This window comes from Heloderma suspectum, chromosome 1, assembly GCF_057233095.1.
Source record: "Heloderma suspectum isolate Gila_16-S chromosome 1, 16-S_ref, whole genome shotgun sequence".
Taxonomy (NCBI): domain Eukaryota; kingdom Metazoa; phylum Chordata; class Lepidosauria; order Squamata; family Helodermatidae; genus Heloderma; species Heloderma suspectum.
Genome location: NC_139458.1, coordinates 201569097 through 201591355, shown reverse-complemented (window position 1 = coordinate 201591355; position 22259 = coordinate 201569097). Strand labels below are relative to the sequence as shown.

The 22259-nt window shown below is 44.6% G+C and overlaps 1 long non-coding RNA gene across 1 annotated transcript; it reads left to right on the top strand.

Annotated features, from left to right (window-relative positions):
- The first annotated feature begins 755 nt into the window (after positions 1–755).
- Positions 756–15392, top strand: LOC146358634 (uncharacterized). The gene is made up of 5 exons (XR_014785249.1): positions 756–961; positions 4464–4565; positions 9549–9686; positions 12590–12796; positions 13659–15392. It is a non-coding gene; the product is annotated as an uncharacterized LOC146358634 (long non-coding RNA).
- The last annotated feature ends 6867 nt before the right edge of the window (positions 15393–22259 follow it).

Below are 22259 nucleotides of genomic sequence, written 5' to 3'. Positions count from 1 at the left end.
GCTCAAGTTCATATCCAGGAAATAAAGCCAGACTGCTCACTTGAGGGAATGATGTTAAAGGCAAAACTGAAGTACTTTGGCCACATCATGAGAAGACAGGATACCCTGGAGAAGATGCTGATGCTAGGGAAAGTGGAAGGCAGAAGGAAGAGCGGCCGACCAAGGGCAAGGTGAATGGAAGATATTCTGGAGGTGATGGACTCGACCTTGGGGGAGCTGGGGGTGGTGACGGCTGACAGGAAGCTCTGGCATGGGCTGGTCCATGAAGTCACGAAGAGTCGGAAGCGACTGACCGAATAAACAACAACAAAATGTTATGCAAATCGCTGTTTTCTTTTCTCTGCTTTTTTGGTGATTCATAAGTGTCCACCCTAAGCGAGTGTCCTCCTCCACAGCAACTGAGCGCCACAGGCTAGCTGAGGGAGTGCCTGGCAGGCCTTGTAGAACACACACAGGGCTGTTCTTCAACAGCTCACTGCCGCTTTCTCGCGGCTCCACCTGGCTCCTGCTCATTGCGTTCTCAGACCAACGCTGAAAGATCAGCCACTGACCTAAGAGAGGCTCCAAACTAAATTAGGCCTCATCTGGAAACATCCTTAATGGATGTATAAAAAGCTCTGGCACTGTATCCGCTCCTTGACCAGCTCACTCCATCCCTCACCTCCCTTTCCCCCACCTGCCCCTTTGCTAGGTGTGGCTGCACTTCAGATAAAGGAATCAGTTCTCCTTTAAAAGCACTGAGTACTTTTAGCTTTGTTGATTCAAGCCTTTTAGTTCCTCCTGCATGGTTGGGTCGCCCAGTCTAACGAGAGACACATTCCACTGTTGATACAAAGTTAGTTTGGTTTTTGGCTAAAGTAAAGTTTGGCTATTTATCTTCCTTTCAAATCAGGGATTAATATCTGCGTGAGGGTTGGCACAGCCTGTCTTCACCATGGCAACACTCCAGGAAACATAAACTGTGAGTCACAATTTCTCTCTAGAAGACATTTTTTTCTAATTATGATCAGCCCGGAGACCTCAAAATATATTCCCTGATACACAGCTTTGACTTTAGCAACTTTTGATTCTGCTTCTACATACGGGGGGGGGGGGGGGCTCACTTAACTACTGCCTTGCTATGCTGGGGAGGGGGGCTTAACTTAGGCATCTGACTCCACCCATCAGGCACAGTGGCTAGGAGGCGCAGGCTGAGACAGCTCCCAGACTCGTGCTACCAATATGGCTGCTCCAAGGGGCTAATACATATCAGCCCTGCAGGAAACCTCATTAGGTTGTAGGTCCCTGCCAGCTTGTACACAGCTGTAAGAGACTCTCTTCAGAAGTGATCTGAATTAGTCCAATGACACCCTCATTAAAAAATGGCATTTATTTGGACCTCCAGATAGCCCAACTCCTAGGTGTCATGGCAAGTTACAGGGGCCAGGCGGCTGTCCACAGAAAACTTCCATGCCTCTGCTGATGTGGAGCCTGCATTGTGGCTAGTACTGACACTGACCAGATGCAACAGAGGACACGATGCCCATCTATATTGTGTGCTGGCCATAAAGCCTCTGGAGATCATTGGCCGAGATGTTGTGATCCAGAACGTTCACAACCAGCCACTCAGTTAACAAAGCTAGTTGACAAAGCTGTCAGAATATGTCTGTGTCTCCAGTCCAGTTGTATTAAGGAAGAGAAAATTATCAGTTTGGTTGGGAGCAAAACCTTATACAGACTTTAGCTGCCACCACCTCCACCCCTCCTCTCTCATCTTAAGGTCATCACAACACCCCACCCCACACACACACAGTTTTTCTCTCTTACAAATCTCAAGAGAGACAGGAAAACAGTGTGGGATGCTGATGAGAAACAGTGTGGAGATGATCTTGAGAGAGGAAGAGTGTAGGTGGTGGTGATGACCTTAAATTTGTCATATTCACACACACCCCATCCATCCATGCCCACTCACACACAAACACTTCCTTCACCATGCTGGCCTTCTGTAAAATGCTTCAAATTCCCACTAATGTGGTTTATTTTCCCTTCCCCTCTCTCTACCTTTTTCCTTTCTTTCTCTCTCCCCCTTTTCTCTCTCTCTCTCTCTCTCTCTCTCTTCCACCCCAGTTTTGCCTCTCCCACTCCTGCCAAAGACTCACCACCTGGTCAGGTGCTTCCAGCCCACAGCAATCCTGCAGGGTTGTTGCTATGAGGAAAGACCAGAAGGCAGGCGGTGTGCAAGTTTGGAGATCCGGCCATGGAGGGCAGGGGCTAGACTCTCTCTCTCTCTCTCTCTCTCTGTGTGTGTGTTTAAGGACATGACAGCACTCTAGCCACAACACTCTGTGGTTGGGCCTCCAAGCTTGCACATGCACCCGCCTGCTGGTCTCTCTCTCTCTCTCTCTCTCTCTCTCTTGCTCTTTTTGTGGCAGAAGCTAGTACGGGAAGGCATGGGACATGCTGGGGCAGGGGAGCACCATAAACCACATATACTAGGCCAGCCTTCTCCAGCCTGGTGCCCTCTAGATGTGTTGGGCTACAACTCCCAGCATCCCCCAGCCAGCCATGCTGGCTGGAAGTTGTAGCCTAACACTTCTGGAGGGCTGGGGAAGGCTGTAATAGGCCAATGGCTGCTCTAGAGACAGGAGTAGCTTTGTGAGGCATGCTGGGGACTAGGAAGAGGTCCCAGCATTTCACATATTAATCTGAGCTCAGCTGACTTGCCTGTTCTTTAGCTGCAGGTCTCTGTTATGTAGAAGAAAGAGTATTGGCCAGTGCAGCTTTTCTCACCATTTGAGACCTATGAGACACAAGCCTCTTCAGAACCATCATGTGAGGTCTGGAGACCCTGTCCTCCTTTGCATCTGGTCAGTTTGTTATGACTGAGGGCAGCTTTGAAAATTCTGAAGGCTTCCCATATACGGTATGCTAGCTTGGAATTGCCTCAGGTTTCCAGTGGGCCAGGTGCAGGCCAGACATTCATGCTGTTTTGTAGATTTTAGGGACAGTCCTTAGCTTGTAAAATGAGGACATTATCGACATTTAAAACAGTTGACCTGGTTCAGTGTCAGGAACAGGGCTGTCCCTACTATTAAGCAGACTGAGGCAGTCAACTCAGGCAGCCGATGCTGGGAGGTGACAGCAAGGTGTTGGAGGAATGGGCCCTGTGGCCTGCCCTGTGCCCCTGAAACTAGCCTGCTGCTTTCAGGTGTGGTGGAGGACGCTGTCCCATTGCCAGTGTTGAAAATTCAACTGCCAGTCCAGTTGACTTTTGTACATGGAACAGGTGCCATCTTGTCCATCGCCTCAGGCAGCACAATGTCATGGGCTGGCCCTGGACAGGAAGGTCCCGAGGATAGAGCAGATGAACTGGGAAACCTGATTTGGGGCTGTTCCACTTCAAGACAGAACTCACATGACAGAACGCTCTTACATATAGACACACACGCATGCACACACACGCACAATAACCCACTGCATATGAAAAACTAGATATCAGGGAGAATTGTTCCAGCAGCCTAGCCCTGCCCTTCAGTGGAAGCCGGTGGCTCCGATTTTGGTGGGGCTGTGAATCCATTCTGGATTTCAGCCAGAACCAGCTGTGAATCCGTTCAAAATTTCAGCCAGAACCAGAACTCTGAAGGAGCTATCTAAGGAGCTGAACTTGTTTTGGGGATAGGGTTCAGCATCTTGGATAGCTCCTTTAGAGTTCTGGCTGGTCCTGGCAGAAACCCAGAATGGATTCACAGCCCCACCAAAATCACAGCCATCGGCCTCAACTGCTTCCCTTGACATGTTAGTTTTCTGTGTGGAGGAATCTTTTTCTACATGCAGGATCTTTCCATCACTGGTTCAAATCTCGTATCAGCCACAAATTCACTAGAGGGTCTTGGGCATGCCACTGTCTTAGCCTCTGCCCTGGAATCTGCTATATAGCAATACTATAATACTGCCGCCCCCCCCCCTTAACAGTCTGCTGTGAGGATTAGCAAGACCTGGCTTACACCTGCAGCAGAATGAGGTGGTCCCATGCTGAGGTGATAGAACGGACTGCGGCATTTTAAAAATGTGAATTCATTCACAGAATCTGTTGCAGTGACAGCACTCCTCTCTCGACTTGCCTCCCATTGTTATATTCTTGAGATGATCAAATTATCCCCAAGAGCAGTTTTTGTGCATTCAAATAATAGCTGCAATAATAATTTGGTAAATGGAACTTAGGAATATACTTTCACTGGAAAGGAGGAAGACAAGAGGGTGCCAATATTACACAGTCTTATGTCCGGGAAGCAAGAGTAAGAGGAATAAAGAGAGCTTGTGAGAACAAGACAGGCATAAGAAAATAACCTTGCAGTAAAAGACAAAGGGTTTTCTCATCTTATAAGAAAGATTATTCCTCAGTTCCCCTATGGATCAATTGGTATTTTGCTGATAGAGATTTATTGACCCTGCATCCTGGTTTATTGGTTGTGGGCACCGGACAGAGATCAGAATCAAGCTGTACCACCGTATTTCTTCACTGAGTTCAGTCTTCAGCCAGATTGATGATCTCGGCCAGGATACAAAGTCTCTCTACGCTTAAAAAGGTAAGTAAACCTTGTTTGAGGGACACAGCCTCTTTGAGGATTGTAAGCTTTAGGCACATGGAGTATCCCCAGGCATGTCATTAATGATGATGCACAGAATATGCTAGGAGCTGTTTTTGGTATTGCACTGGACATCTCTCCTGCCTCCTAGCCAACTTGATGGTCTCCACGTGCAATATAAAGCATAAAGTTGTGTGTGCGGGGGGGGGGGGTAGCCTCTCTCCAGATGACAGTTGATAGCACAACAAATAGCTGATGTACTAGTTGATCCAGAGGCCTTCCATCAAAGAAGCACTTTTGTTGTGGGGATATTGCTTTTCCTCAGCATTCATACAACAATTGATTAGGCTGAAAGCCAATGAGGTACAGCAATGGAAATGTTGGTCTTAAATCTGGGCAACCCAGGTTCAAATCACTCAGGTGTGAGGCTTACTGGGCTGCTCTTGGGAAGAACCATACTCAGTGGTAGAGAACATGCTTTGCATGCAGGAAGTACCGGGTTCAAAATCTGACAACTCCATTTTAAAATGGGGTGGGGAACTGGTGGCCTTCCAGGTGTTGTTGGACTACAACTCCCATCAGCCCTAGCCAGCATAGCCAATGGTGAGGGATGATGGGAGTCACAGTCCACCAATATCTGGAGGGCCACAAGTTGCCCACCCCTGATTTAAAGGGAGCTAATAGCAGGCAAACAGAAATACCTTTGACTGAGCGGCCTCTGAGGAGCACCTGCTAGGACAGAAAATACTGGGAGAGATAGGAAAAAAAAGTCTGACCAAGCATAAGAAAGCTTCTACATTCCCAATCTCTCAGTCTATGCCACTTGTAGGCAACCTGTAGCCCTCCAGATGTTTTGGGCTACAACTCCCATAAGCCCCAGCCAACATGGCCAATTGTCAGGGATTATGGGAGTTGTAGTATAAAACATCTGGATGGTACCAGGCCTATCTAAAATTCATAGAGGCTAAGAGATCCTTGAAGAAACTGATATAAATCAATAAACTGTGTTGTGAAAATGCCATGTGTTCTCCTCGGCTAGTGGGGCCATTGTGATTTGGAGCAGTGTTCTGAATGTGGCTATACAAGTGTCAGAGACATCTGTTGAACGGTGCCTTTGATATTACCGGGGATTAAAGATGCAGCCGAAGGTGTCTGATCTCAGGGCAAAGTCTGGCATCCCACAGTGAAGATTGAGAAGAGATTTTGTCACCCAGTGTGTTGTCAGTTTCATCACCCCCAGCAGCAGCTTTCAGACTTTGCTTCCAGACTTCAAATGAACAGGCTACTGAGGTGAAACTGACAAGGGGCCTTTCCGGACTTTGTTTGGAACCCAGTCAGTTTTGTATCCCATGTGGCAGGAAGGAACTACGGTGCTGCCATCCCTGGGGCCTTTGTTTTAGAAGGCTAGATCAGCCTTCCCCAATCTGGTGCTCTCCAGATGTTTTGGACTACAACACCCAGAATTCCTGACCATTGATCATGCTCACTGTGGCTCATGAGAGTTGAAGTCCAAGACATCTGGAGGACGGAGTTTGCAGCTTCTCAAGTGGTTTGGTTTAGAGCACACATTATCTAGCTTTTAAAAAAAAAAGCCCCCAAGAATCAGCAGCTCAGCTGTTCCTCCCTGGAACAAAGCTACTTTTCCTAAACAGTCCAAATAGTATATGATTGCCTTTTTAATTAGGACTTGCAAGTTGATTTTGAAAATGCCAAAATGAGTGTACACTTTAAACTAATTGTCTGGCCCATTCTGCACATTACACGGGCACCAGCCGAGGTTTGCAACCCTGTGTATACCCAACAGAGAACTGCCAGCCAATCTGGGATTCCGATGAGTGTGCTTGCATGGTACACATGTTTCCAAATATGTGTTTGTCACTTCCAGACATGAGCTTTTTAGGTGTACTTGTATAAAAAGTAATGTGGGAAGCAGTGTACACGTCTGTCAGTCGACCCTCATTTTTAAGTGGCATAAGCAAAAATGGCCAAGCTGCCAGCACTAAACTACCACTATAATTCAAAGGCCCAAATCATGCAATTGTTACCGCCAAAGCATACTCATAGGACAGTGTAGGGATGGCGAACCACAGGCCCCTGGGCCTGATCAAGGCCTTTGGAGGCTTGGGCAACCTTCATAGGGCCTGCCCACTCCCCTCCCCAAGCCCCGCCCCCTCACTGTCCAGTAGTGAGAGTATTCAATATGCATAATGTTTGCATAATGTCAGTGACTTTGCAAGCTGGCACAAGCACTTTGATTTCCTAAATGTTTTAGGAGGCTGCTATTCTGCAGAATTCTAGTTATACACACACACGTGCACACACACACGAAAAGAGACAGGCTTCTTATAAAGCATAACAGGAAAGAAAACAAAAAGGCCAATTACAAATGTGCAGATATAATATAAAACTGAAAGGGGGCACAAATGATCACAAAAAATAACATACAACAGGTGCCGGTGCAAAATAATGTAAAGTACAACGAAACATGAACGATTTTGAAATAATTATGAATTCACAAGTTAATACAGTGATTTAACAAAATGATTATAAATTCACATGGTGGACAGATTAACCAGCAAAAAATCCATTTTGCCTAGCTCTTCATCATAATCCATCCATGTTTTATGAAAACCTTGAAAATACACTTATGTGGGAAGAAACATTAGTCACGTTATGCCCATCCATTTGTATATCAATTAAATAATCTATTAAAATATTGATTGATTTAAACTGCTTATATGCCACTTGATATGATAAAATCTCTAAACAGATTACATAAAAAATACTTAAATGTAAAAACCAACAATGTAAAAATAATCCTAAACACATTAAAAATGTTACAAAATAGAGCAGTGCAATTATAAGTCAGGGAATTATATTCTTTTGTTTTTTAACTTCATTGTGATCTGTTTAAATGTACAGAGGCCATGTTACATCTTGTAACTGTATTTTTCATTTTCTTTTTTCACTGTATTTTTCATTCTTCCATTACTGATTTCAGTAACAGCAAATAACACCAAACAATGGATGCACAGCACTATCAGTGTATACAAATCATCAATAGGAATTATACTGTTAATCATTTTTTTTTTCAGATCTGTATGTAAGGTACAGCCAGGTGATGTACACCTGTTCACCAGCTTACTTGTGAAATAAACCATAAAAATGCATCTGGGCTAGTTTGTTCTTTATAAAGTCTGAGCTTAATTACTAATGGAACATTCATAAAGAGATTTCATTTTTATTTTTTTAATTTACAATATTTAGATACCACTCCACATCATAAGATTTCAGAGCGGTGAACAACAAAGATAAAAGAATAAAACACCAGGTTAAAATAGTTTTTTAAAAAAATTAAAGACAAATTTCAATAAGGTTGAATTTAATAAACTATGGCTGGTCACACAAGGAAGGCCTCTCAAAATAACAATGACTTCACGAGGCGCTGGAAGGAACACAATATTGGCACCTGCCTGACCTCCAAAGGTAGGGAATTCCACAGGAAGGGGGCCACCACACTGAAGGCTCTTTTCCTGGTGGACTCCAACTGGGCTATGGGTCCATGTGGAACCACCAGGAACATGCTATCTGATGACCTCAGTGACTGGGCAGGTTGATAAAGGAGGTACTACTGTCTTAGCTATCCTGGTCCCAAGTTGTTTAGGGCTTTATACGCTAGTACTAATACCTTAAACCTGGCCTGGTAGCAGATAGACAGCCAGCACAGTTCCCTCAGCAAAGGAGTTACATGCTGAAAAGGGGCAGCTCTCGACAACAGCCGAGCTGCTGCATTCTGCACTAGCACCAGCTTCTGGACCAGCCTTAAGGGCAACTCCACATAGTGTGCATTGCAGTAATCTAGTCTTGAGGCTGCTAATGGCTGTACCACAGTGGTCAAGCTATCCCTCTTCAGGAGAGGCTGTAACTGGTGAACCAGTCAAAGCACTCCGAAGGCACTCTGAGCCACTGCGACCACTTGGGCCTCCAGCAACAATGCTGGATCTAGGAGTACACCCAAACTACAGACCTGATCTTTCAGAGGGGGAGCAATCCCATCCAGAACAGGCAATGAGCCTATCTCACAGACCCAGGAATCACTCACTCACAGGGCTTCCATCTTGCCAGGATTCAGCTTCAGTTTATTGGCCAGCATCCAGCCCATTACTCAGTCTGGGCACTGATTCAGGATTTGCACAGCCTCTCCTGATTCAGATGTCACAGGGAGATAGAGATGAATTCAAAAAGATTTTTAAAAGCACTTACTGGTGAATATCATTATTTCCAATGAAAAATCTTGCTCAGGTCAGCTCTTAACTATAAGATATTGTACATGAAAAAATATCAATAGAATCCTAAGATGGGTAAAATGAGGAAAAGCCTTGTCAACCAATCCTTACTGATGGGTTCAAGAAGAAGAAGAGACACATATAAGCTCCCCGCTCTTCAAGTAACAGACTTCAAATAAACACAACAGCAACTACAGTGACTCAAGAAGCAAACCTCTGTATCTATCATTGAGCTGCTAGAAGTCTGATATAGCACTTTCCCATGTAAGAAGTGCTTTACATTTCTTTTCTCATTTATTATCACAACCATTCTGTGAATTAGATCAGGCTGAGAAACAGGCTTACGCTCACCCTCACTCATGGGAGTCTCTTCCCATTAGTGCAACCCCACACTGCATGGGGCTATGTCTCAATTAAGTGACCATATGGGCGGAGCCTATCATGTGAGTCTTTCCCACCCAAATGGCTCCATCTGCCCCAGCAGATTGTGGATCTGGTGGAAAAGGCCTAAGCAATAGGCCACCCCCATGTGGGATTAATTCACACACAGCTTTCCAACAGGATGGAATCACAAGGATAGCTTGATTAAAACTTTAACCTAGGATACAGCTGGCTGGGGGGAAAAGCAAATTCCCATTTGGGAATCATTAGGAAAGAAACTGAAAATAAAACTGTCAATCTCATACTGCCCTTACAGAATGGTGAGACCACACTTGAAACACTGTGTGCAGTTCTGGTCGCCAAACCTGAAAAATGATATTGTAGAGCTGGAAAAGGTGCAGAAAAGGGCAAGTAAAATTATCAAGAGCTTGAAGCAACTCACCTGCAAGGAAAGGTAACAATGTTTGGGGCTTTTTAACTTAGAAAAAAGGCAAGTAAGGGAAGATGTGATAGAGGTGTATAAAATTAGGCATGGAGAATGTAGATAGGAAGGATTTTTGTCTCCCTCTCTCATAATAACAGAGCCTGGAGTCATCCCATAAGCTGAATGGTGGGAGATACAGGACAGATAAAAGGAAGTACTTTTTCGCAGAGCGCATAGTTCAACTATGGAAATCTCTACTTTAAGATGTAGTGATGGCCACCATCAGCCTTGTCCTTCAGGCAAATCCTTTCTTTGACTGGAGCTGGTTCGCAGGACGAATCTTTGCCTGACATTCCCCCAAGATCTGTTTTGGGCTTGAGATATGCTGCAGCTCAACTCCTGACAATATGTCTTCCTAGTTTACAAAGGGCAGCTCTGAAGGTATCTTGTATTTGACGGGCTGTCCAGTCCAAGTCCAGTTTGAGGATAAAGAGCCATCAGGAGGAGAGCTTGCAGGGGCCTCGAAGTTGCTCATCAAGCAGTGAGCACTCAGACAGCAGACTGGGCAGTCACACAGGACGCCTGGTCACCATCTGCTCTCTTTGATTTCTAATTACTTTTTAGGACTTACTTCTGAATTTCCATCTATACATACAAATCAGCATATGCACGTTTTATGGGATTCTGTGTCCTCTTTAGTCCTCTTTGGGGGCTAAAGTGTCCACTCTGGTCTTCTGTGAGGTTTTGATATGTTTGTTTTGTTTTTTAAAAGTGCTGTTTAAGGGGGGGACTAGAAAGCTGAGCTCCTCTTGTGTCTTTGCTGCAACCTCACTTGAGAAATCTGATGCATTTAACTGAAAAGACAGGACATGCCTGCTAGAGCAATTCCTTCCCTACTCCCTCTGGAATTACTGCACTTTCACATATTTATTCAGAAACATTTTTGTGTTCTGGCTTCCTTCACTTTTCTGTTTTTAGTTGACTTCCATGGCCTCGTGGGATTGTTACACAATTGGTTGCTTGGTAAGGAAAGTTCTAATATATATGAAGCCACTGGAAGTCTGGGGTAGACCAGGAAATGCAGTGATTCACATCAAAGGTCTAAGAAGTTGCTTTATACTGAATAAGAACATGAATATATCCAGACCAGTACTGTGTACTGAGGGGAGCTGTCCAGGAATTTGGGGCAAAGATCTTTCCCAACCATGATAACTGAGCAGTCCCCAACCTGGCACTCTCTAGATATTTTGGACTTCAACTCCCAGCAACCCCAGGCAGCATGCTCAATGGTCAGGAATGGTGGGACTTGTATTCTAAAACATATGGAGGGCACCAGGTTGAAGAAGGCTGCTTGAAATAAAGAAAGCAATGACTGAGCCTAGGAAGCTTATACATGCAAACTGTGCATGCTACCAATTAGGGATGGGCGAATGAACAATGTTTGAACTCATCAATGTTCTTCATTTTCCACCTCGATGCTCATTTCATCTTCTTCTGGCTCCTGAACACAAGCATCTTTTTTTACAAACAGGAAAAATGCGCATTTCCGAAGTATGCACCCAAATGCGCAGTCCCCACCCCCACACCTCCATTGATTAAAGCATGAAGATGTGTACTTTTAAAAAAAAATGCACTTTTTTTTTTTTTAAGGATGCAATTTGCAAATGAAATCACATTCGGAGTTGCGAGTATGGCATTTTTGTCTAGTTTTTGAACAGCAACAAAGTTCTCGTACAACCCTATTACCAATGAGCTATCAAAAGTATTGCTAGGTTGCCTAGCTGCTGATATGGTTCCAACTCTGAAGCTAAGCAGGTATGATGAGTCCCAGGGAACTCCACCTGCACTGCCCTGAGCTATTTGGAAGAAGATCTGGATACAAATGTGACAAAATAATTTTAAAAATGGATGGAATGATGGAAGCATGCATGGATGCATGCATGGAACATAGATCAGTTTTCCCCCACCCGGATGTGTTGGACTACAACTCCTAGCATCCCCCAGGTGCCTGCCTCATCTGCAGTGGAGAGGGGCTATAGGCTTGTACAAAGATGGGCTCTATCTCAAGGGCATGTTTTGCATGCAAGGGGTCCAAAGCTCAACCCCTGGAAGCTCCAGTTAAAAGAGGCTCTCGTGCACAAAGGCATCTAAAGGTGCAATCCTATGCATGTTTAGACAGAACGTAGGCCTACAACTCCCAGCATGCCTCACCCAGGCTGGGGCATGCTGGGAGTTGTAGACCTACTGTCTGTCTAAACATGCTCAGGATTGCACCCTAAGGGCTTCCTTGGATCCCAACTCTAGCACCCAGCAAAGATATTTTACAAATTCGTTTTTCAGAGTTTTACTTACCTATGTTTTCATTTTCATATAATTCAAGCAGCCAATGAATAAAAGTAATCTTGGTAGAGATTCTGAGTTTGATCCAGACTGAGTCATGCTTAGAGTAGACCACTGAAATCAATAGAACCTAAGTTAGTCATGATGAAATTAAGGGTGCAATCCTATGCATATTTAGACAGAAAAAGGTCCTACAACTCCCAGCATTCTCTGGCCAGCATGGCTGGCTGGGGAATGCTGGGAGTTGTAGGACTTTCCTCTGTGTAAACATGCATAGGATTGCACCCTTTGTCTCCTAGATTTTAATGGGTCTACTCCAAGCATGACTCAGGGCACCTCTACATGCGCCTAAAATCCTGCATTTAAAACAGGGCTTTCTGCTTCCATTTTAAATGCAGGATCACAGCGACTCCTTTTTTCATGTGCTTCCTTTCCCTCCTCCCCTTTCCCTCTCCTTCTCCCTTTATCTGAGTCTTCCATTCTCTTTCATTGATATTGCTCCTTGCCACTTTTCCTCTTTTCATGGAGGGAACTCAAGTGAAACACAACGGGGTAGTTTGATAGCTCATTATCTGCAATCTATTTAAAAACAGAACAAAGGGCATTTAGTTCAGGAGACGTCTTGGAGGATCACAGCGTCATGTAAAGAGCTCGCAAAACTTCCCTGAAGCAGCAATCTCAATCACAGGATAAAAGCTCCGTGTGAAGGAGCCCTCAGTCTGGATCCAATCTTTTATGCTGTGGAATGCTCTCCCAGGGGCGTTCAGCAGGCACCTACTTTATCACCTTTTCAGCACCAGGTAAAGATGTTTTCATTTTCCCAGCTGTTTAGATGCAAATGTAATATTGCAGACTGTTTTGTGCTCCTTTTGTGAATTTCTGGCATAATGGGTGGGTGAAGAGTTGTATTTACATATTGTTTTATTATTTCTTATAAATTGCCCAGGGAATATGCTTGAAAGTAGGGATGAACAGATTTGTTGATTTCATTCCCACTGAGATTGTCAGACTTTCAGGCCTGTTCTGTCCTGTTTCCACACAATTTTGTAAGTTGTTGTTTTTTAAGTCCACACAGAAATTTGCACATTTGTGTGTGCTCATTTCCCCCAAATACATGCATTTATGTGTGCATTTTTCAAATATACTCATTGTTTTTCCAGTACTTTCCATTGACATAATGTAAGTTTGTGCACACTTTTCTCTAATGTATACATCTGAGGCACAGGTTCCGTGAATATGTTGTTGTGGTTTTGTGCACATTTCCCCCCAACAAACTGCTTCACCAAGCTAGGGAAAGTGTGGATTTCGGTACACAACTCCATCTCATCTCACTTATTGGCTCAGGAGGTGCAAATTTGGTAAATTTGCATTAAAAACTCAACAGAACAGATTTCTCACCCATAAAAACACCTATAATAAATAAATAGTCTCTCATTAAAACCCTAGTGAAGGATCAAAACATTCACAAACACAAGGATACTTATAATTCAATGGGCATATGAAAGATTTCATTTCAAATACCTAGGCTGTTGAATTATACGTTTTTTTTCTTTTTAGCACTTTCAGCTTTCAAAGGATTTTTTTTTTTTTTTACAAACCTGATGTAATTCTTTCTCAAACAATTATGCCTCATACTAAGCCATTAATATTTCTGCTTTACAGAGAGCAAACAGAGGCTGAGAGAGGGAGCTTTGGCCACACAACAAGTTCATGGCTATGCAGATGAGGAGCACAGATATTCCAAGACCCACACAATAAACACCCCGGATCACATCGTTTCTGCATAAGCATATAATCGGATCAAGAGGGAATGTCGCTCACAGAGCACTTTTCTACCTGGCTTACACACAGTATTTATGCTCACATGTCTGTTTCTGTGGATCCATATAGCATAGGCAGTTATGCTCCCTGGGTGGGCCAAGTTCATAGAGAGGTGGAAAACAGAAGGTGTGGCTCCATTATTTACAATCTTCTCCATCCCACAAAGCAGGGTGTGTTTAGGATGGTTGGTCCTCTTGCAACAGACCTCCCCAAGTGGCTATGAGAATAGGCTTGCCTCAGCAACCCTCTAGCTGAAAAGAAATAAAACATTGAATGCTACATTCCTGTCTCCCAATCCATCCAGGCTATAGGACAGGTTGTCTACCATGACACCTCTTGGAGAGAATGCAGCACGTGTGTGGTCCATTCATCTGCACCATAAAATGTTGATACAGGTGTGTCATCTGGTACTTTAAAGGCTTGAGATCAATGCAGCCTCTTCTGGAGAAGGAGGGGGCTGAATTTCACCGAACTTAGCAATATCAGCTCCAAGATTTGGAGAGCTTCTCTGTTGCAGAGTAACGTTTGTCTGACCACCATTGAGACAGAAGACAATGGCAACCTTTAAGCAGGACCTTTACCTAATATCAACAGGCATCTTCTTGTTACAACTACAGCAGGCAAAGTAAGTAGGCAAAAGTGAAACCAAAACCAGCACCCCAACTCTCTACATGCATTAACAATTTAGTGGCTTTTCAACCAGTTCTTTCCCAAGCCACACAGTGGGTTGAACTAATGGCTGTGGCTTATTCCAACATTCTCAAGGCACCCTCATTGGGGAGACACCATAGCTCAGGGGTGTAGCATATCCTTTGCATGCAGAAGGTCCGAGATCCCAGTCTCTGACATCTCCAACTCAAAAGGGATCAGGTAGGAGGTGACAGGAAAGATCTTGGAGAGCAGCCACCTATCAGACAAAATTGGACTAGATTGACAAATAGTCTGACCAGGGTTAAGGCAGCTTCCTATGTCCAGTGCCCCTCCTCCGAAGGGGTGCAGTGTGTAAACTGATAATTGGAGCCCAAGTAACCATGCTACACTCTGATACCAGCCTGAAGTCTCTGATTTTAACTGGATGTTGATGTTCCTGCACAAATAGTCGAAGCTCTTGTGCCGCCTCAGAGTTCTTGCTTGAGCCAAAAACAAAACAACTCTCACTTCCCGTGGAAAGCTGAACAGGTTCAGGTTTTTCATCCTTACTCAGAGAAATCTCCCCGCTGCTGAGATGCTGATGCTGATGAGTAGGTCTAGCATTGCTGCATTATAATTACAAAGAGGAAAACAGCTTTACGAACGAGAGACAGCGAGAGAGCACAGTACCGCAAAACTCAAATGTCCTTTGGAACCTTCTATGTTTTAAACTAAGAGCAATCTGTGTCACATGGAGGAACAATAAAAGAAGTATCGTTCCTCTGGATTTCAGAGACATTTAACAAGTCTGCTTTGGTTGCACACTTGGACGATAAATGCAGTAGATTCTGGGGCAAGTTTACACAATCTTGTTCACTAATCGATGACTACAACATCAAATGGTAAATGCACCCTTTTTTGATAATAAAGAAGTTAAATTTCTGGAAATTTGAAGCCATTGGGGGAAAAAATGCTCTTGTTTTCCAGGCAGTTTCAGGGGGAAACTGGACATTTGGGGGGAAATTAAAAATATGCAATACTTTTGTTTTGTAGCACTCTTTACAGATCTAAAGTTACTTTCTTAATGGCTGTTACACATGCTGGCTAGAGAATGTTGAAAGTTGTAGGACTTATTTCTATCTAAACATGCAGAGAACTGTGCCCAAAATGTATTATATAAAACTTGGTTTGCTCATAAAATTATCATTAAAATTAAAAACTTTTAAAAGTAAATTCAGTAAATTTGTAATTCTCTGAATAAACTATAATGTTATGAGCAAACCAAGTTATACATTACACATTTTAGGTTCCAATTTTATATATGGTGACCAGATATAACTTCAGCAAATAATCCCTGAAATATCTGAATCATCCTAGAAGCCAGAAACAGCAGGAAGAGCTGGAGGCAGAGGAAGACTAGGGTACAGCATCTGTAACAGTTTGTGAGGAATTGGTTGGGGTGGGGTTTAGGGAAATCTAGACTGAAGGAAAAGTTATTAGAGCTTCTTTAGCTGGAGAAGACTCTCTTATCTATCAGGATTGGTAAGCAAGCATACCAAGAACCTTTCAGCAATCTCAACGTATTATTTGAACAATGACATTTTGGGGAGGCTCCAACGGTGCACTAGCACTACTCACATTGCACTACTGTAAACCAATGCAACATAACTAGCACACCAGGAAAAAGCCACCAAATTTCAGCATCAAATTGACACGTTCTCCTGTTGCATTAGTTATGTTACAAAAGCATTGGTTTGCGTTAGGGCAGTGTTGCTAGTGCTAGGGCACCAGGGAGGGACTGTGGCTCAGTGGTAGATTACACGCTTTGCATGCAGAAGGTCGCAGGTTCAATCCCCGGCATCTCCAGGTAGGGCTGGAAAAATTCCTGTCGGAACCCTGAACAGCCATTGTCAACAATACTGGGCTAGATGAACCAAGGATGTGATGCAGTATAAGGCAACTTCCTATGTGCCATTGGCTACTACCTTTTATTCACTTTTTGAAATAATACCCCTTAATAAACATCATAATTTTTGTTCATTTCGAAAGATTGCCTGTGGTTGTGGTGCCAATCCCATGCCTACACCATCAGAACTAGGCTACTGAGTTTCTTTTAGGAAGAGAGGGTTTATCTTGGTGGCAGGGGTTAAAAGTTTTATTGCTGAGGAAGCATTTCCTAATGGTGAGATCTAATTGGGAATTTTACTAAAAACTGTGACAGTCAGTTCCATAGACCCAAACCTCAAAGATTAGAAAGAAAGAAAGAAAGAAAGAAAGAAAGAAAGAAAGAAAGAAAGAAAGAAAGGTGAGATAACCCACCTACTTTGTTCTGTTGCATGTGGTGGCAGAAGAACCTCCAGGGATCCTCTCACATGTAGGTTTGAGAACGACATTCATTGACTGAGACAGCATCAAGCCCAGAAACACAGGATTCCATCAGACAAAACCCAAAATGTCAAGACTGTACATTTTCTTCACATATTATGAAATAGTGGCTGTGTAATCACATGTTGGGAAATTGACCATGACTTGGAACATCCCTAAGTGTTTCTTAGTAGAAGATATTTTAGATCAATAATTTTAATAAGGAATAGAAGAAATAACTATGCTGGAAATCTTGCAGAGAGGATTAAAAACGGATTTCCCCATGACTTAAAATTTTCCAGATATGTTGCACCTCTAACGGCAATAATGACAATCCAGAAGTGAGGCTAGACTATCAAGGACACCGTTCCCTCCCCACAAGCTGGTGCGGTCCCTGGCAGGCTCAGCCAGGCTCAAAGCAATTAAAGAGAAGATCAGTGAGTTGGAACAGCAATGAAGGGCTGAGGTAGGAGGTAGGGGTGGGGAAAACCGGGCTCAGTTCACATCTGAATGCGAATTTGCTTAATTTTGCACTTTCAAACTAATACGCAAACTGAAATTCAGTTGTCCTTCAAAATTTGCATGTCTCTGAAGTATGTAATGGAGTTCTCCAATCAAAAAATGCATACAAAAATGAGTATATTAAGGGAAAGTGCACACAAAAATGCATATATTAGTGAAAACAACTTTCAAAAATGCATATTAGGAAAAGTATTTGCAAAAAAATGTTTATATAAGGCCAAATTGCATACTGAAACATATATATCGGAAGAAATTCATACAAAAATGCATACAAATTTTCATGCAAACCTTTAAAAAACCAATTCTCAATGTTCAGGATTTACTACTGGGAAAATTCTCAAAGCCTGGGATGAACTGAACTTAAAATTGGACAAATGAGAAGCTGAGAGAAACCAAAATGGAGACACATACATTTCAAACTTGAACAGTCATTAATTGCATTATATAAGTAAGCAGGATGTTACATGGATGATCTGAATCCCCCCCCCCGCCCTTCTGCATCTTGGGCTCTGTGGTACCCCTCCTAGATGGTGCTGCCACTCAGTTGGATGCTAGCAATAATTAATACAGTCCCCAGAACAAATTGGAGTTTTAGCTCCATCAGCTGCTAGAGCACTTTCCATTCACACACACATACTCTGAAATATAAATTCAGAAGCAGTATTGTCAGAAGCGCATTGCAATCCAAATCCAGCCACATGGGCTTGCCCAGCCATGAAAAGCGGCACAGCGATTGTGAAGGCTTTTTTGCGAGCACCCCGCATGTGTGTCTGTTCATTGCAGCAAGCCCAGGCAAAGCTGCTGCACACGAGGCTTATGTCATTCGCTGCCAATGTCAAGAGTGCAAGCTATAATACATGGGCAAGAGCTGCAGTAATTTCTATAGTTTGGGGAAACCACAAGTCAGCTCTCATTAAGGGATCAGCCAGCGGCCAGACACTTCGACAGCAGTAAGCAAAGCCTATCAGATGGGAAAGTCATCCCTGCTGAAAACATGTCAGGGCCTGAACACTTCTGGGCTCAGAAGACTTTTCGGGGCTCAGCAGGCCTTCAGTCTGGCAGGCAGCCTGGTTTCAACATCTGCTAGTCAAGATTTGGATTAGCACGTGTGAAAACAATCATTTAGAAAAACTACTTCATGTCAGCATGCACTGAGTAGGGTACAGAGTTTGTTGGTCTCAGGGCCAGCCCTACCATTAGGCAGAGTGAGGTGGCAAATGCTGGGGGGAAGCCGTGGCAGCCCTCTGGCTATTCCTCTGAATTCCCCTGGCTGCTCCCCTCTGTTTGAGGACAGAGCTGTGTACACTACACAGCCCCCCCCTGGGGGGGGGGGCTAAACTATCCTGCTGCCTCAGGTGTGGTGGAAGATTCCATCTAGGGTGACCAAAAAAAAGGACAAAAGAAGACACCAGTTTTCATAACATTTACATCTGCTCATATATATATATGCAAATTTAGACATTGTTATTATAATTTAAATAGAAGTACAGTACATCTCACCATGGTGTGGAAGACTGTGACCAGGTGACCTGTGTGCCTGCTCAGTCTGCTGTCCAGGTGTTGTTGATGGGCAATTTCAAGGCCCTTTAAGCTCTTCCTTCTGATGGGTCGTGATCTTTAAACTGGCCTTGGACTGGGCAGAACTTCAAATAGAGGATACCTTCAAAACAGAGGACAGTCCTCTGGCAACCCTTCACATAGAGGACTGTCCTCTGTAAAAGGGGACACATGGCCACCCTAGCTCTAACTCATCACCATTACTTCTCATGTTGAAGTAAGTTATAACTGCCAGTCTAGTCAGCATCTGCATATAGTCTGGGAAGGGGGCACCATCCTTTGCCCCAGGCTGCAAAATGTCTTGGGCTAGGACTGGTCCAGCTATATGATTTTTTTCCCCATGTGTGTAGTATTTATTTAGATGACACTTCTACTGCACTCGTTTTCTGAGAAGCTCAACATAGCTTATGTTTTCTTCCATGGAGGGATCCCATCAGGTCCCTACAGAGCCAGACCTGCTCAGCTTCAACAGTGTCACGTGAAGGTAAAGACATAAGAAGAACCCTATTGGATCAGGCCATGAGTCCATCGTGGCCAGCATCCGCTTTCCAACAGTGGCCAGCCAGATGCCTCCTGGAAGCCCTCATGCAAGGCAGTTGCCTTCCTCACCTGCTTCTTTCCCCCCAAGCGACCAGCGTTCCGAGGTACTAGTGGTACCTGGAACAAAAAGTTGCAGTCAAAGTCCTCCTGTTTAGGATACTCCATTCTGTTCCATCTCCCCCCGCCACAGGCAAACATTGAGTCAGCATTCTGTGCTCGCTCAGCACACTCAGTCCTGATTTAGCTATTTTTCAGATCCCCCACCTATTACATTTTTTCCCTAATGCTTTTTTGAACTTCTGCAAACCCTGCTGAATGGCGTGGGCAGATTTAGTGCCATTTTGGCTACATGAGGCCTGACAGATGAGGAATTGAGATCAAAATTAGTATGTATCATCTTCCCTCTGAACACGGAGGGTCCATGCCAGAGCAATTATCTGTTAGTAGCCCAATTCTCCATAAACACGGCCTAGTCCTGTTTTAAAGCCAATGCAGTCCCCAGCCATCACCACAGTTTGTGGCAATGGATACTATCCATCACCTTTCCCTAACCTGGTGCTCTTCAGTTGTTTGGGACTACAACTGACAGCATTTATGGCCATCAGCTATGTTGGCTGGGTCTGATGGAGTAGAAGTCCAAAACATCTGGAGAGCACCAGGTTGGGAAAGGCTGCCATAAAGGATGTGTTACATGAAGAAGTTACAGTCAGGGCCAGAAATATTGGAACAAGGATAACTGTTTTGGCAGTTGGCCTCTGTACACCACCACATTGAAGTTGAAAGGAAACACACCCAGATGGGAGCGAAGTCAGGACTTTCAGCTGTAATTCAAGGGGTTTGACAAAAGTGGGGCACTAACCATTCAGGAAGTACAGCCACTGGCATACACACAACCCCATCGTTGGTGGCTCATAAGTAATGGAACGAATGGCTGGCAAGCAGCTGCATGGCCAGGTGTGGCCTGTTTCCTGGGTACCCCATGACCAATAAAGCACATAAAAGGCCTGGACATGGTTCTGAGTGTTACATTTGCATTTGGTAGCTGTTCACTGGAACTCCCAACATGAGGTCCAAAGAGATGTCCATGTGAGTGAAGGAGGCCATCATTAGGCTGAGGAAACAACATAAACCCATCAGAGAGATAGCAAAAACATTGGGAGTGGCCACACAACAGTTTGGAACATCCTGAAAAATAAGAAATTAACTGGCAAGCTCAGAAACAGACCTGGAAGACCACAGAAGACAACTAAAGTGGATGACTGCAGAATGCTGCTCATGGTGAAGAGGAACCCTTTCACAACATCTAGCCAGGTCAAGAACGCTCTTGAGGAGGTGGGCATGTCATTGTCAACATCTACAGTCAAGAGACGGCTTTATGAATGTAAATTAGGGTTGGCGGAGAATTTCTCCCCGAAACTTCGGGGGGCCGAGCGCCAACGTGTTCGGCCCCCCGAACAAGTTTCGGGGAGAAATTCTCTGCACCCCCCCTGCCCCCCGCACCCCCCCGGGATGGGACTTACCTTTGGCGAATGTCCCTCCCGGCGGCGGGTCCAGCCGGCGGTTCGGCGGGTGTTCGCCCGGGGCGGGAGCAGCAGCCGGTCTTTCGACCGGCTGCCGCCGCTGCCATTCCAATCAAAGAAAAAAAAACCGCCCCCGTGATAGGCTACATGACGATTAACGTAGCCTATCACGGCTAGATTTGCAAATCTAGCCGTGATAGGCTACGTTAATCGTCACATAGCCTATCACGGGGGCGTTTTTTTTTTTTTAACTTTTTAGTTCGCGGCCGGGCGAGGCGAGGTGCCTCCTCCCCGGCCTGAATTTCGGCCGGGCGAGGCGGGAAGCCTCCCCCCCGGCCTGAATTTCGGCCAGGCCAGGCGGGAAGCCTCCCCCCCCCCAGCCTGAACTTCGCGGGGGGAGCAGCGAAGCACCTCCCCCCCACCGCGAACAAGCTTCGAGGACAGGTAAGTGACTTTTGTCCATCCCTAATGTAAATACAGAGGCTTCACAACAAGGTGCAAACCACTGGTAACGCTCAAGAACAGACAGGCTAGAGTAGCTTTTGCCAGCAAACACCTAAAAAAGCCTGCCCAGTTCTGGAATAAGATTCTTTGGACTGATGATTAACTTGTACCAGAATGATGGGAAGAGAAAAGTATGGAGAAGGAAAGGAACAGCTCATGATCCAAAGCATACCACATCATCTGTCAAACATGGTGGAGGCAGTGTTATGGAATGGGCAGGCATGGCTGCCAATGGAACCGGGTCACACTGGTGTTTATTGATGACCTGACTGCTGATAAAAGCAGCAGGATGAATTCTGAAGTGTATAGGGCTATACTTTCTGCTCAGATTCAGCCGAATGCTGCCAAACTGATAGGACGCCGCTTCATAGTGCAGATGGATAATGGCCCAAAACTTACAGCAAAAGCTACCCAAGAGTTTCTCAAGGCAAAGAAGTGGGATGTTCTTCAATGGCCAAGTCAGTCACCTGATCTCAACCCAATAGAGCATGTTTTTCACTTACTGAAGACAAGACTGAGGGCAGAAAGACCCACAAACAAGCAGCAGCTGAACGCAGCTGCAGTAAAGGCCTGGCAAAGCATCTCAAGGGAGGAAACTCAGCATTTGGTCATGTCCATGGGTTCCAGACTTCAGGCAGTCATTGACTGCAAAGGATTTTCATCCAGGTATTACAGGTGATCCTTCAGTTTGAAATGATGTTGGTTTGTTCCATTACTTATCAGCCACCAACGATGGAGGGGGGGGGGGTATGCCACTGGCTGTCCTTCCTGAATGGTTAGTGCCCCACTTTTATCAAACCCCTTG